The 15,844-nt window shown below is 43.5% G+C and overlaps 11 non-coding genes across 11 annotated transcripts; all 11 read left to right on the plus strand.

Moving 5' to 3' along the window:
* The first annotated feature begins 789 nt into the window (after positions 1-789).
* On the plus strand, positions 790-861 carry trnac-gca (transfer RNA cysteine (anticodon GCA)). Its single transcript has one exon. It is a non-coding gene; the product is annotated as a tRNA-Cys (tRNA).
* Positions 862-1,598: 737 nt separating this feature from the next.
* On the plus strand, positions 1,599-1,670 carry trnac-gca (transfer RNA cysteine (anticodon GCA)). The gene has a single exon. It is a non-coding gene; the product is annotated as a tRNA-Cys (tRNA).
* Positions 1,671-2,772: 1,102 nt separating this feature from the next.
* On the plus strand, positions 2,773-2,844 carry trnac-gca (transfer RNA cysteine (anticodon GCA)). The gene has a single exon. It is a non-coding gene; the product is annotated as a tRNA-Cys (tRNA).
* A 739-nt stretch (positions 2,845-3,583) lies between these two features.
* On the plus strand, positions 3,584-3,655 carry trnac-gca (transfer RNA cysteine (anticodon GCA)). Its single transcript has one exon. It is a non-coding gene; the product is annotated as a tRNA-Cys (tRNA).
* A 1,106-nt stretch (positions 3,656-4,761) lies between these two features.
* trnac-gca (transfer RNA cysteine (anticodon GCA)) lies at positions 4,762-4,834 on the plus strand. Its single transcript has one exon. It is a non-coding gene; the product is annotated as a tRNA-Cys (tRNA).
* Positions 4,835-6,214: 1,380 nt separating this feature from the next.
* Positions 6,215-6,286, plus strand: trnac-gca (transfer RNA cysteine (anticodon GCA)). Its single transcript has one exon. It is a non-coding gene; the product is annotated as a tRNA-Cys (tRNA).
* Positions 6,287-7,397: 1,111 nt separating this feature from the next.
* Positions 7,398-7,469, plus strand: trnac-gca (transfer RNA cysteine (anticodon GCA)). The gene has a single exon. It is a non-coding gene; the product is annotated as a tRNA-Cys (tRNA).
* Positions 7,470-8,582: 1,113 nt separating this feature from the next.
* On the plus strand, positions 8,583-8,654 carry trnac-gca (transfer RNA cysteine (anticodon GCA)). Its single transcript has one exon. It is a non-coding gene; the product is annotated as a tRNA-Cys (tRNA).
* Positions 8,655-11,470: 2,816 nt separating this feature from the next.
* Positions 11,471-11,542, plus strand: trnac-gca (transfer RNA cysteine (anticodon GCA)). The gene has a single exon. It is a non-coding gene; the product is annotated as a tRNA-Cys (tRNA).
* A 1,099-nt stretch (positions 11,543-12,641) lies between these two features.
* trnac-gca (transfer RNA cysteine (anticodon GCA)) lies at positions 12,642-12,713 on the plus strand. Its single transcript has one exon. It is a non-coding gene; the product is annotated as a tRNA-Cys (tRNA).
* Positions 12,714-15,235: 2,522 nt separating this feature from the next.
* trnac-gca (transfer RNA cysteine (anticodon GCA)) lies at positions 15,236-15,307 on the plus strand. Its single transcript has one exon. It is a non-coding gene; the product is annotated as a tRNA-Cys (tRNA).
* The last annotated feature ends 537 nt before the right edge of the window (positions 15,308-15,844 follow it).

Consider the following 15,844-nt stretch of genomic DNA (forward strand, 5'->3'; position numbering starts at 1 on the left):
CCATGTGCCTAATTTGGGCTTGGCATATTAGGAATAAACAAATCCTTGACATAAGTTCATTTTTGTGGTTTGTGCTCATGCAGTACGGGGTTATAGCTCAACGACAGAGCATTTGTCTGCAGATCAATAGGTATACATTTTGGATCTGGCTTGCTTGACATAATCGACGACATGAGTTCAAATTGAGTCTGTAATCAAGCCATCCACATTTCAAATCTGGGTGCCCCCTTTGGACTTGTCTTATTTGGAGGTTTTGAGTTGTAGAGTTGTTGATTCTGATTTGGAGTAACCAAAGACTTGAGTTTACAGTGAAGCAGTCAATGTTTGATATTGTTGAATCGTAGGATCTAACTTAATCTGTGGCTCTAAGCACAGAAGTCTGTGGGGGTATGGCTCAATGAAAGAGCATGTTTCTTCAAAGATGTGGGGGTATAGCTCAGTGGTAGAGCATTTGACTGCAGATCCGGATGCCCCTTTGGATTTGGCAAATTAGGAATAAGTGCAAACATGTCTACATAGAAAGATTCTGTATGTGATTATAAACCATTTGAGTCTGTAATCAAGCCATCCACACTTCAAATCTGGGTGCCCCTTTTGGACTTGTCTTGTTTGGAGGTTTTGAGTTGTAGAGTTGTTGATTCTGATTTGGAGTTACCAAAGACTTGAGTTCAAGTGAAGCAGTCAATGTTTGATATTGTTGAATCGTAGGATCTAACTTAATCTTTGGCTCTAAGCACAGAAGTCTGTGGGGGTTTGGCTCAATGAAAGAGCATGTTTCTCCAAAGATGTGGGGGTATAGCTCAGTGGTAGAGCATTTAACTGCAGATCAAGAGGTCCCCGGTTCAAATCCGGGTGCCCCCTATGGATTTGGCAGATAAGGAATATCTTCCTGCCTTTTTGTGCTCATACTGTACGGCAGGGATAAGCAACTTCGGTCCTGGAGGGCCACTGCCCTGCAGAGTTTAGCTCCAACCCTAATTAAACTCACTGGGACAAGGCAATCAGTGTTTTCGGGATTACTAGGTAGATACAGGCAGGTGAGTTTTCATGAGGGCTGAAGCGAATCTCTGCAGGATAGTGGCCCTCCAGGACTGCAGTTGCCTATCCCTGCTGTACGGGGTAATATCTCAATGGCACGGCGTTTTGATGGCAGATCAAGAGGTCCAAGGTTCATTCCATGTGCCTAATTTGGGCTTGGCATATTAGGAATAAACAAATCCTTGACATAAGTTCATTTTGTGGTTTGTGCTCATGCAGTACGGGGTTATAGCTCAACGACAGAGCATTTGTCTGCAGATCAATAGGTCTACATTTTGGATCTGGCTTGCTTGACATAATCAACGACATGAGTTCAAATTGAGTCTGTAATCAAGCCATCCACATTTCAAATCTGGGTGCCCCCTTTGGACTTGTCTTATTTGGAGGTTTTGAGTTGTAGAGTTGTTGATTCTGATTTGGAGTAACCAAAGACTTGAGTTCAAGTGAAGCAGTCAATGTTTGATATTGTTGAATCGTAGGATCTAACTTAATCTTTGGCTCTAAGCACAGAAGTCTGTGGGGGTGTGGCTCAATGAAAGAGCATGTTTCTCCAAAGATGTGGGGGTATAGCTCAGTGGTAGAGCATTTGACTGCAGATCAAGAGGTCCCCGGTTCAAATCCGGGTGCCCCCTATGGATTTGGCAGATTAGGAGTATCTTCCTGCCTTTTAGTGCTCATACCTTACGGCAGAGATAAGCAACTTCGGTCCTGGAGGGCCACTGCCCTGCAGAGTTTAGCTCCAACCCTAATTAAACTCACTGGGACAAGGCAATCAGTGTTTTCGGGATTACTAGATAGATACAGGCAGGTGAGTTTTCATGAGGGCTGAAGCGAATCTCTGCAGGATAGTGGCCCTCCAGGACTGGAGTTGCCTATCCCTGCTGTACGGGGTAATATCTCAATGGCACGGCGTTTGATTGCAGATCAAGAGGTCCCAGGTTCATTCCATGTGCCTAATTTGGGCTTGGCATATTAGGAATAAACAAATCCTTGACATAAGTTCATTTTTGTGGTTTGTGCTCATGCAGTACGGGGTTATAGCTCAACGACAGAGCATTTGTCTGCAGATCAATAGGTATACATTTTGGATCTGGCTTGCTTGACATAATCGACGACATGAGTTCAAATTGAGTCTGTAATCAAGCCATCCACATTTCAAATCTGGGTGCCCCCTTTGGACTTGTCTTATTTGGAGGTTTTGAGTTGTAGAGTTGTTGATTCTGATTTGGAGTAACCAAAGACTTGAGTTTACAGTGAAGCAGTCAATGTTTGATATTGTTGAATCGTAGGATCTAACTTAATCTGTGGCTCTAAGCACAGAAGTCTGTGGGGGTATGGCTCAATGAAAGAGCATGTTTCTTCAAAGATGTGGGGGTATAGCTCAGTGGTAGAGCATTTGACTGCAGATCCGGGTGCCCCTTTGGATTTGGCAAATTAGGAATAAGTGCAAACATGTCTACATAGAAAGATTCTGTATGTGATTATAAACCATTTGAGTCTGTAATCAAGCCATCCACACTTCAAATCTGGGTGCCCCCTTTGGACTTGTCTTGTTTGGAGGTTTTGAGTTGTAGAGTTGTTGATTCTGATTTGGAGTTACCAAAGACTTGAGTTCAAGTGAAGCAGTCAATGTTTGATATTGTTGAATCGTAGGATCTAACTTAATCTTTGGCTCTAAGCACAGAAGTCTGTGGGGGTTTGGCTCAATGAAAGAGCATGTTTCTCCAAAGATGTGGGGGTATAGCTCAGTGGTAGAGCATTTGACTGCAGATCAAGAGGTCCCCGGTTCAAATCCGGGTGCCCCCTATGGATTTGGCAGATTAGGAATATCTTCCTGCCTTTTAGTGCTCATACCTTACGGCAGGGATAAGCAACTTCGGTCCTGTAGGGCCACTGCCCTGCAGAGTTTAGCTCCAACCCTAATTAAACTCACTGGGACAAGGCAATCAGTGTTTTCGGGATTACTAGGTAGATACAGGCAGGTGAGTTTTCATGAGGGCTGAAGCGAATCTCTGCAGGATAGTGGCCCTCCAGGACTGCAGTTGCCTATCCCTGCTGTACGGGGTAATATCTCAATGGCACGGCGTTTGATGGCAGATCAAGAGGTCCCAGGTTCATTCCATGTGCCTAATTTGGGCTTGGCATATTAGGAATAAACAAATCCTTGACATAAGTTCATTTTGTGGTTTGTGCTCATGCAGTACGGGGTTATAGCTCAACGACAGAGCATTTGTCTGCAGATCAATAGGTCTACATTTTGGATCTGGCTTGCTTGACATAATCAATGACATGAGTTCAAATTGAGTCTGTAATCAAGCCATCCACATTTCAAATCTGGGTGCCCCCTTTGGACTTGTCTTATTTGGAGGTTTTGAGTTGTAGAGTTGTTGATTCTGATTTGGAGTAACCAAAGACTTGAGTTCAAGTGAAGCAGTCAATGTTTGATATTGTTGAATTCGTAGGATCTAACTTAATCTTTGGCTCTAAAGCACAGAAGTCTGTGGGGGTGTGGGCTCAATGAAAGAGCATGTTTCTCCAAAGATGTGGGGGTATAGCTCAGTGGTAGAGCATTTGACTGCAGATCAAGAGGTCCCCGGTTCAAATCCGGGTGCCCCCTATGGATTTGGCAGATTAGGAGTATCTTCCTGCCTTTTAGTGCTCATACCTTACGGCAGAGATAAGCAACTTCGGTCCTGGAGGGCCACTGCCCTGCAGAGTTTAGCTCCAACCCTAATTAAACTCACTGGGACAAGGCAATCAGTGTTTTCGGGATTACTAGATAGATACAGGCAGGTGGAGTTTTCATGAGGGCTGAAGCGAATCTCTGCAGGATTAGTGGCCCTCCAGGACTGGAGTTGCCTATCCCTGCTGTACGGGGTAATATCTCAATGGCACGGCGTTTGATTGCAGATCAAGAGGTCCCAGGTTCATTCCATGTGCCTAATTTGGGCTTGGCATATTAGGAATAAACAAATCCTTGACATAAGTTCATTTTTGTGGTTTGTGCTCATGCAGTACGGGGTTATAGCTCAACGACAGAGCATTTGTCTGCAGATCAATAGGTATACATTTTGGATCTGGCTTGCTTGACATAATCGACGACATGAGTTCAAATTGAGTCTGTAATCAAGCCATCCACATTTCAAAATCTGGGTGCCCCCTTTGGACTTGTCCTTATTTGGAGGTTTTGAGTTGTAGAGTTGTTGATTCTGATTTGGAGTAACCAAAGACTTGAGTTTACAGTGAAGCAGTCAATGTTTGATATTGTTGAATCGTAGGATCTAACTTAATCTGTGGCTCTAAGCACAGAAGTCTGTGGGGGTATGGCTCAATGAAAGAGCATGTTTCTTCAAAGATGTGGGGGTATAGCTCAGTGGTAGAGCATTTGACTGCAGATCCGGGTGCCCCTTTGGATTTGGCAAATTAGGAATAAGTGCAAACATGTCTACATAGAAAGATTCTGTATGTGATTATAAACCATTTGAGTCTGTAATCAAGCCATCCACACTTCAAATCTGGGTGCCCCCTTTGGACTTGTCCTTGTTTGGAGGTTTTGAGTTGTAGAGTTGTTGATTCTGATTTGGAGTTACCAAAGACTTGAGTTCAAGTGAAGCAGTCAATGTTTGATATTGTTGAATCGTAGGATATAACTAATCTTTGGCTCTAAGCACAGAAGTCTGTGGGGGTTTGGCTCAATGAAAGAGCATGTTTCTCCAAAGATGTGGGGGTATAGCTTCAGTGGTAGAGCATTTGACTGCAGATCAAGAGGTCCCCGGTTCAAATCCGGGTGCCCCCCTATGGATTTGGCAGATTAGGAATATCTTCCTGCCTTTTTAGTGCTCATACCTTACGGCAGGGATAAGCAACTTCGGTCCTGTAGGGCCACTGCCCCTGCAGAGTTTAGCTCCAACCCTAATTAAACTCACTGGGACAAGGCAATCAGTGTTTTCGGGATTACTAGGTAGATACAGGCAGGTGAGTTTTCATGAGGGCTGAAGCGAATCTCTGCAGGATAGTGGCCCTCCAGGACTGCAGTTGCCTATCCCTGCTGTACGGGGTAATATCTCAATGGCAACGGCGTTTGATGGCAGATCAAGAGGTCCCAGGTTCATTCCATGTGCCTAATTTGGGCTTGGCATATTAGGAATAAACAAATCCTTGACATAAGTTCATTTTGTGGTTTGTGCTCATGCAGTACGGGGTTATAGCTCAACGACAGAGCATTTGTCTGCAGATCAATAGGTCTACATTTTTGGATCTGGCTTGCTTGACATAATCAATGACATGAGTTCAAATTGAGTCTGTAATCAAGCCATCCACATTTAAAATCTGGGTGCCCCCTTTGGACTTGTCTTATTTGGAGGTTTTGAGTTGTAGAGTTGTTGATTCTGATTTGGAGTAACCAAAGACTTGAGTTTACAGTGAAGCAGTCAATGTTTGATATTGTTGAATCGTAGGATCTAACTTAATCTGTGGCTCTAAAGCACAGAAGTCTGTGGGTGTATGGCTCAATGAAAGAGCATGTTTCTTCAAAAGATGTGGGGGTATAGCTCAGTGGTAGAGCATTTGACTGCAGATCCGGGTGCCCCTTTGGACTTTGGATTTGGCAAATTAGGAATAAGTGCAAACATGTCTACATAGAAAGATTCTGTATGTGATTATAAACCATTTGAGTCTGTAATCAAGCCATCCACACTTCAAATCTGGGTGCCCCCTTTGGACTTGTCTTATTTGGAGGTTTTTGAGTTGTAGAGTTTGTTGATTTCTGATTTGGAGTAACCAAAGAATTGAGTTTACAGTGAAGCAGTCAATGTTTGATTATTGTTGAATCGTAGGATTTAACTTAATTTGTGGCTCTAAGCATAGAAGTCTGTGGGGGTATGGCTCAATGAAAGAGCATGTTTCTTCAAAGATGTGGGGGTATAGCTCAGTGTAGAGCATTTGACTGCAGATCAAGGAGGTCCCGGTTCAAATCCGGGTGCCCCCTTTGGATTTGGCAGATTTAGGAATACGTGCAGGCTTATGTATATAGTAAGATTCTGTATGTGATTATACCTCAGTGGCACATCTTCTCGCTAGGTAATTTTTTTGTATCTGGCATTCTTTTCATATCCAAAAATCTTTATCCAAAAGTGAGTCTGTCATCTTGTGTGTGGCTATGATCCAGATAGTGTGTGGGGGTATAGCTCAGTGGTATAGCATTTGACTGCAGATCAAGAGGTCCCCGGTTCAAATCCGGGTGCCCACTATGGATTTGGCAGATTAGGAATATCTTCCTGCCTTTTTAGTGCTTCATACCTTACGGCAGGGATAAGCAACTTCGGTCCTGGAGGGCCACTGCCCTGCAGAGTTTAGCTCCAACCCTAATTAAACTCACTGGGACAAGGCAATCAGTGTTTTCGGGATTACTAGATAGATACAGGCAGGTGAGTTTTCATGAGGGCTGAAGCGAATCTCTGCAGGATAGTGGCCCTCCAGGACTGCAGTTGCCTATCCCTGCTGTACGGGGTAATATCTCAATGGCACGGCGTTTTGATTGCAGATCAAGAGGTCCCAGGTTCATTCCATTGTGCCTAAATTTGGGCTTGGCATATTAAGGAATAAACAAATCCTTGACATAAGTTTCATTTTTGTGGTTTGTGCTCATGCAGTACGGGTTTTTAGCTCAACGACAGATCATTTGTCTGCAGATCAATAGGTCTACATTTTGGATCTGGCTTGCTTGACATAATCAACGACATGAGTTTTCAAATTGAGTCTGTAATCAAGCCATCCACATTTCAAATCTGGGTGCCCCCCTTTGGAACTTGTCTTATTGGAGGTTTTGAGTTGTAGAGTTGTTGATTCTGATTGGAGTAACCAAAGACTTGAGTTTACAGTGAAGCAGTCAATGTTTGATATTGTTGAATCGTAGGATCTAACTTAATCTGTGGCTCTAAGCACAGAAGTCTGTGGGTGTATGGCTCAATGAAAGAGCATGTTTCTTCAAAGATGTGGGGGTATAGCTCAGTGGTAGAGCATTTGACTGCAGATCCGGGTGCCCCTTTGGATTTTGCAAATTAGGAATAAGTGCAAACATGTCTACATAGAAAGATTCTGTATGTGATTATAAACCATTTGAGTCTGTAATCAAGCCATCCACACTTCAAATCTGGGTGCCCCCTTTGGACTTGTCTTATTTGGAGGTTTTGAGTTGTAGAGTTGTTGATTCTGATTTGGAGTAACCAAAGACTTGAGTTCAAGTGAAGCAGTCAATGTTTGATATTGTTGAATCGTAGGATCTAACTTAATCTTTGGCTCTAAGCACAGAAGTCTGTGGGGGTGTGGCTCAATGAAAGAGCATGTCTCTCCAAAGATGTGGGGGTATAGCTCAGTGGTAGAGCATTTGACTGCAGATCAAGAGGTCCCCGGTTCAAATTCGGGTGTCCCCTATGGATTTGGCAGATTAGGAATATCTTCCTGCCTTTTAGTGCTCATACTGTACGGCAGGGATAAGTAACTTCGGTCCTGGAGGGCCACTGCCCTGCAGAGTTTAGCTCCAACCCTAATAAAACTCACTGGGACAAGGCAATCAGTGTTTTCGGGATTACTAGGTAGATACAGGCAGGTGAGTTTTCATGAGGGCTGAAGCGAATCTCTGCAGGATAGTGGCCCTCCAGGACTGGAGTTGCCTATCCCTGCTGTACGGGGTAATATCTCAATGGCACGGAGCGTTTGATGGCAGATCAAGAGGTCCCAGGTCATTCCATGTGCCTAATTTGGGCTTGGCATATTAGGAATAAACAAATCCTTGACATAAGTTCATTTTGTGGTTTGTGCTCATGGCAGTACGGGGTTATAGGTTCAACGACAGAGCATTTGTCTGCAGATCAATAGGTCTACATTTTGGATCTGGCTTGCTTGACATAATCAACGACATGAGTTCAAATTGAGTCTGTAATCAAGCCATCCACATTTCAAATCTGGGTGCCCCCTTTGGACTTGTCTTATTTGGAGGTTTTGAGTTGTAGAGGTTGTTGATTCTGATTTGGAGTAACCAAAGACTTGAGTTTACAGTGAAGCAGTCAATGTTTGATATTGTTGAATCGTAGGATCTAACTTAATCTGTGGCTCTAAGCACAGAAGTCTGTGGGTGTATGGCTCAATGAAAGAGCATGTTTCTTCAAAGATGTGGGGGTATAGCTCAGTGGTAGAGCATTTGACTGCAGATCCGGGTGCCCCTTTGGACCTTTGGATTTGGCAAATTAGGAATAAGTGCAAACATGTCTACATAGAAAGATTCTGTATGTGATTATAAACCATTTGAGTCTGTAATCAAGCCATCCACACTTCAAATCTGGGTGCCCCCTTTGGACTTGTCTTATTTGGAGGTTTTGAGTTGTAGAGTTGTTGATTCTGATTTGGAGTAACCAAAGAATTGAGTTTACAGTGAAGCAGTCAATGTTTGATATTGTTGAATCGTAGGATTTATCTTAATTTGTGCTCTAAGCATAGAAGTCTGTGGGGGTATGGCTCAATGAAAGAGCATGTTTCTTCAAAGATGTGGGGGTATAGCTCAGTGGTAGAGCATTTGACTGCAGATCAAGAGGTCCCCGGTTCAAATCCGGGTGCCCCCTTTGGATTTGGCAGATTAGGAATACGTGCAGGCTTATGTATATAGTAAGATTCTGTATGTGATTATACCTCAGTGGCACATCTTCTCGCTAGGTAATTTTTTTGTATCTGGCATTCTTTTCATATCCAAAATCTTTATCCAAAAGTGAGTCTGTCATCTTGTGTGTGGCTATGATCCAGATAGTGTGTGGGGGTATAGCTCAGTGGTATAGCATTTGACTGCAGATCAAGAGGTCCCCGGTTCAAATCCGGGTTGCCCACTATGGATTTGGCAGATTAGGAATATCTTCCTGCCTTTTAGTGCTCATACCTTACGGCAGGGATAAGCAACTTCGGTCCTGGAGGGCCACTGCCCTGCAGAGTTTAGCTCCAACCCTAATTAAACTCACTGGGACAAGGCAATCAGTGTTTTCCGGGATTACTAGATAGATACAGGCAGGTGAGTTTTCATGAGGGCTGAAGCGAATCTCTGCAGGATAGTGGCCCTCCAGGACTGCAGTTGCCTATCCCTGCTGTACGGGGTAATACTCTCAATGGCACGGGCGTTTGATTGCAGATCAAGAGGTCCCAGGTTCATTCCATGTGGCCTAATTTGGGCTTGGCATATTAGGAATAAACAAATCCTTGACATAAGTTCATTTTTGTGGTTTTGTGCTCATGCAGTACGGGGTTTTAGCTCAACGACAGATCATTTGTCTGCAGATCAATAGGTCTACATTTTGGATCTGGCTTGCTTGACATAATCAACGACATGAGTTCAAAATTGAGTCTGTAATCAAGCCATCCACATTTCAAATCTGGGTGCCCCCTTTGGACTTGTCTTATTTGGAGGTTTTGAGTTGTAGAGTTGTTGATTCTGATTTGGAGTAACCAAAGACTTGAGTTTACAGTGAAGCAGTCAATGTTTGATATTGTTGAATCGTAGGATCTAACTTAATCTGTGGCTCTAAGCACAGAAGTCTGTGGGTGTATGGCTCAATGAAAGAGCATGTTTCTTCAAAGATGTGGGGGTATAGCTCAGTGGTAGAGCATTTGACTGCAGATCCGGGTGCCCCTTTCCGATTTTGCAAATTAGGAATAAGTGCAACATGTCTACATAGAAAGATTCTGTATGTGATTATAAACCATTTGAGTCTGTAATCAAGCCATCCACACTTCAAATCTGGGTGCCCCCTTTGGACTTGTCTTATTTGGAGGTTTTGAGTTGTAGAGTTGTTGATTCTGATTTTGGAGTAACCAAAGACTTGAGTTCAAGTGAAGCAGTCAATGTTTGATATTGTTGAATCGTAGGATCTAACTTAATCTTTGGCTCTAAGCACAGAAGTCTGTGGGGGTGTGGCTCAATGAAAGAGCATGTCTCTCCAAAGATGTGGGGGTATAGCTCAGTGGTAGAGCATTTGACTGCAGATCAAGAGGTCCCCGTTCAAATTCGGGTGTCCCCTATGGATTTGGCAGATTAGGAATATCTTCCTGCCTTTTAGTGCTCATACTGTACGGCAGGGATAAGCAACTTCGGTCCTGGAGGGCCACTGCCCCTGCAGAGTTTAGCTCCAACCCTAATAAACTCACTGGGACAAGGCAATCAGTGTTTCGGGATTACTAGATAGATACAGGCAGGTGAGTTTCATGAGGGCTGAAAGCGAATCTCTGCAGGATAGTGGCCCTCCAGGACTGGAGTTGCCTATCCCTGCTGTACAGGGTAATATCTCAATGGCACGGCGTTTGATTGCAGATCAAGAGGTCCCAGGTTCATTCCATGTGCCTAATTTGGGCTTGGCATATTAGGAATAAACAAATCCTTGACATAAGTTCATTTTTGTGGTTTGTGCTCATGCAAGTACGGGGTTATAGCTCAACGACAGAGCATTTGTCTGCAGATCAATAGGTCTACATTTTGGATCTGGATTGCTTGACTTAATCAACGACATGAGTTCAAATTGAGTCTGTAATCAAGCCATCCACATTTCAAATCTGGGTGCCCCCTTTGGACTTGTCTTATTTGGAGGTTTGTGAGTTGTAGAGTTGTTGATTCTGATTTGGAGTAACCAAAGACTTGAGTTTACAGTGAAGCAGTCAATGTTTGATATTGTTGGAATCGTAGGATCTAACTTAATCTGTGGCTCTAAGCACAGAAGTCTGTGGGTGTATGGCTCAATGAAAGAGCATGTTTCTTCAAAGATGTGGGGGTATAGCTCAGTGGTAGAGCATTTGACTGCAGATCCGGGTGCCCCTTTGGACCTTTGGATTTGGCCAAATTAGGAATAAGTGCAAACAATGTCTACATAGAAAGATTCTGTATGTGATTATAAACCATTTGAGTCTGTAATCAAGCCATCCACACTTCAAATTCTGGGTGCCCCCTTTGGACTTGTCTTATTTGGAGGTTTTGAAGTTGTAGAGTTGTTGATTCTGAATTTGGAGTAACCAAAGAATTGAGTTTACAGTGAAGCAGTCAATGTTTGATATTGTTGAATCGTAGGATTTAACTTAATTTGTGGCTCTAAGCATAGAAGTCCTGTGGGGGTATGGCCTCAATGAAAGAGCATGTTTCTTCAAAGATGTGGGGGTATAGCTCAGTGGTAGAGCATTGACTGCAGATCAAGAGGTCCCCGTTTCAAATCCGGGTGCCCCTTTGGATTTGGCAGATTAGGAATACGTGCAGGCTTATGTATATAGTAAGATTCTGTATGTGATTATACCTCAGTGGCACATCTTCTCGCTAGGTAATTTTTTTGTATCTGGCTTCTTTTCATATCCAAAATCTTTATCCAAAAGTGAGTCTGTCATCTTGTGTGTGGCTATGATCCAGATAGTGTGTGGGGGTATAGCTCAGTGGTATAGCATTTGACTGCAGATCAAGAGGTCCCCGGTTCAAATCCGGGTGCCCACTATGGATTTGGCAGATTAGGAATATCTTCCTGCCTTTTAGTGCTCATACCTTACGGCAGGGATAAGCAACTTCGGTCCTGGAGGGCCACTGCCCTGCAGAGTTTAGCTCCAACCCTAATTACTCACTGGGACAAGGCAATCAGTGTTTTCGGGATTACTAGATAGATACAGGCAGGTGAGTTTTCATGAGGGCTGAAGCGAATCTCTGCAGGATAGTGGCCCTCCAGGACTGCAGTTGCCTATCCCTGCTGTACGGGGTAATATCTCAATGGCACGGCGTTTGATTGCAGATCAAGAGGTCCCAGGTTCATTCCATGTGCCTAATTTGGGCTTGGCATATTAGGAATAAACAAATCCTTGACATAAGTTCATTTTTGTGGTTTGTGCTCATGCAGTACGGGGTTTATAGCTCAACGACAGATCATTTGTCTGCAGATCAAAGGTCTACATTTTGGATCTGGCTTGCTTGACATAATCAACGACATGAGTTCAAATTGAGTCTGTAATCAAGCCATCCACATTTCAAATCTGGGTGCCCCCTTTGGACTTGTCTTATTTGGAGGTTTTGAGTTGTAGAGTTGTTGATTCTGATTTGGAGTAACCAAAGACTTGAGTTTACAGTGAAGCAGTCAATGTTTGATATTGTTGAATCGTAGGATCTAACTTAATCTGTGGCTCTAAGCACAGAAGTCTGTGGGTGTATGGCTCAATGAAAGAGCATGTTTCTTCAAAGATGTGGGGGTATAGCTCAGTGGTAGAGCATTTGACTGCAGATCCGGGTGCCCTTTGGATTTTGCAAATTAGGAATAAGTGCAAACATGTCTACATAGAAAGATTCTGTATGTGATTATAAACCATTTGAGTCTGTAATCAAGCCATCCACACTTCAAATCTGGGTGCCCCCTTTGGACTTGTCTTATTTGGAGGTTTTGAGTTGTAGAGTTGTTGATTCTGATTTGGAGTAACCAAAGACTTGAGTTCAAGTGAAGCAGTCAATGTTTGATATTGTTGAATCGTAGGATCTAACTTAATCTTTGGCTCTAAGCACAGAAGTCTTGGGGGTGTGGCTCAATGAAAGAGCATGTCTTCTCCAAAGATGTGGGGGTATAGCTCAGTGGTTAGAGCATTTGACTGCAGATCAAGGGTCCCCGGTTCAAATTCGGGTGTCCCCTATGGATTTGGCAGATTAGGAATATCTTCCTGCCTTTTAGTGCTCATACTTACGGCAGGGATAAGCAACTTCGGTCCTGGAGGGCCACTGCCCTGCAGAGTTTAGCTCCAACCCTAATAAACTCACTGGGACAAGGCAATCAGTGTTCGGGGATTACTAGATAGATACAGGCAGGTGAGTTTCATGAGGGCTGAAGCGAATCTCTGCAGGATAGTGGCCCTCCAGGACTGCAGTTGCCTATCCCTGCTGTACGGGTAATATCTCAATGGCACGGCGTTTGATTGCAGATCAAGAGGTCCCAGGTTCATTCCATGTGCCTAATTTGGGCTTGGCATATTAGGAATAAACAAATCCTTGACATAAGTTCATTTTTGTGGTTTGTGCTCATGCAGTACGGGTTATAGCTCAACGACAGAGCATTTGTCTGCAGATCAATAGGTCTACATTTTGGATCTGGCTTGCTTGACATAATCAACGACATGAGTTCAAATTGAGTCTGTAATCAAGCCATCCACATTTCAAATCTGGGTGCCCCCTTTGGACTTGTCTTATTTGGAGGTTTTGAGTTGTAGAGTTGTTGATTCTGATTTGGAGTAACCAAAGACTTGAGTTTACAGTGAAGCAGTCAATGTTTGATATTGTTGAATCGTAGGATCTAACTTAATCTGTGGCTCTAAGCACAGAAGTCTGTGGGTGTATGGCTCAATGAAAGAGCATGTTTCTTCAAAGATGTGGGGGTATAGCTCAGTGGTAGAGCATTTGACTGCAGATCCGGGTGCCCTTTGGACTTTGGATTTGGCAAATTAGGAATAAGTGCAAACATGTCTACATAGAAAGATTCTGTATGTGATTATAAACCATTTGAGTCTGTAATCAAGCCATCCACACTTCAAATCTGGGTGCCCCCTTTGGACTTGTCTTATTTGGAGGTTTTGAGTTGTAGAGTTGTTGATTCTGATTTGGAGTAACCAAAGAATTGAGTTAACAGTGAAGCAGTCAATGTTTGATATTGTTGAATCGTAGGATTTAACTTAATTTGTGGCTCTAAGCATAGAAGTCTGTGGGGTATGGCTCAATGAAAGAGCATGTTTCTTCAAAGATGTGGGGTATAGCTCAGTGGTAGAGCATTTGACTGCAGATCAAGAGGTCCCCGGTTCAAATCCGGTGCCCCCTTTGGATTTGGCAGATTAGGATACGTGCAGGCTTATGTATATAGTAAGATTCTGTATGTGATTATACCTCAGTGGCACATCTTCTCGCTAGGTAATTTTTTTGTATCTGGCATTCTTTTCATATCCAAATCTTATCCAAAAGTGAGTCTGTCATCTTGTGTGTGGCTATGATCCAGATAGTGTGTGGGGGTATAGCTCAGTGGTATAGCATTTGACTGCAGATCAAGAGGTCCCGGTTCAAATCCGGGTGCCCACTATGGATTTGGCAGATTAGGAATATCTTCCTGCCTTTTAGTGCTCATACCTTACGGCAGGATAAGCAACTTCGGTCCTGGAGGCCACTGCCCTGCAGAGTTTAGCTCCAACCCTAATTAAACTCACTGGGACAAGGGCAATCAGTGTTTTCGGGATTACTAGATAGATACAGGCAGGTGAGTTTTCATGAGGGCTGAAGCGAATCTCTGCAGGATAGTGGCCCCCAGGACTGCAGTTGCCTATCCCTGCTGTACGGGGTAATATCTCAATGGCACGGCGTTTGATTGCAGATCAAGAGGTCCCAGGTTCATTCCATGTGCCTAATTTGGGCTTGGCATATTAGGAATAAACAAATCCTTGACATAAGTTCATTTTTGTGTTTGTGCTCATGCAGTACGGGTTTTAGCTCAACGACAGATCATTTGTCTGCAGATCAATAGGTCTACATTTTGATCTGGCTTGCTTGACATAATCAACGACATGAGTTCAAATTGAGTCTGTAATCAAGCCATCCACATTTCAAATCTGGGTGCCCCCTTTGGACTTGTCTTATTTGGAGGTTTTGAGTTGTAGAGTTGTTGATTCTGATTTGGAGTAACCAAAGACTTGAGTTTACAGTGAAGCAGTCAATGTTTGATATTGTTGAATCGTAGGATCTAACTTAATCTGTGGCTCTAAGCACAGAAGTCTGTGGGTGTATGGCTCAATGAAAGAGCATGTTTCTTCAAAGATGTGGGGTATAGCTCAGTGGTAGAGCATTTGACTGCAGATCCGGGTGCCCCTTTGGATTTTGCAAATAGGAATAAGTGCAAACATGTCTACATAGAAAGATTCTGTATGTGATTAAAACCATTTGAGTCTGTAATCAAGCCATCCACACTTCAAATCTGGGTGCCCCCTTTGGACTTGTCTTATTTGGAGGTTTTTGAGTTGTAGAGTTGTTGATTCTGATTTGGAGTAACCAAAGACTTGAGTTCAAGTGAAGCAGTCAATGTTTGATATTGTTGAATCGTAGGATCTAACTTAATCTTTGGCTCTAAGCACAGAAGTCTGTGGGGGTGTGGCTCAATGAAAGAGCATGTCTCTCCAAAGATGTGGGGGTATAGCTCAGTGGTAGAGCATTTGACTGCAGATCAAGAGGTCCCCGGTTCAAATTCGGGTGTCCCCTATGGATTTGGCAGATTAGGAATATCTTCCTGCCTTTTAGTGCTCATACTGTACGGCAGGATAAGCAACTTCGGTCCTGGAGGGCCCTGCCCTGCAGAGTTTAGCTCCAACCCTAATAAAACTCACTGGGACAAGGCAATCAGTGTTTTCGGGATTACTAGTAGATATACAGGCAGGTGAGTTTTCATGAGGGCTGAAGCGAATCTCTGCAGGATAGTGGCCCTCCAGGACTGGAGTTGCCTATCCTGCTGTACGGGTAATATCTCAATGGCACGGCGTTTGATGGCAGATCAAGAGGTCCCAGGTTCATTCCATGTGCCTAATTTGGCTTGGCATATTAGGAATAAACAAATCCTTGACATAAGTTCATTTTGTGGTTTGTGCTCATGCAGTACGGGGTTATAGCTCAACGACAGAGCATTTGTCTGCAGATCAATAGGTCTACATTTTGGATCTGGCTTGCTTGACATAATCAACGACATGAGTTCAAATTGAGTCTGTAATCAAGCCATCCACATTTCAAATCTGGGTGCCCCCT

The sequence above is a fragment of the Carassius auratus genome, unplaced genomic scaffold (assembly GCF_003368295.1).
Source record: "Carassius auratus strain Wakin unplaced genomic scaffold, ASM336829v1 scaf_tig00217077, whole genome shotgun sequence".
Lineage (NCBI taxonomy): Eukaryota > Metazoa > Chordata > Actinopteri > Cypriniformes > Cyprinidae > Carassius > Carassius auratus.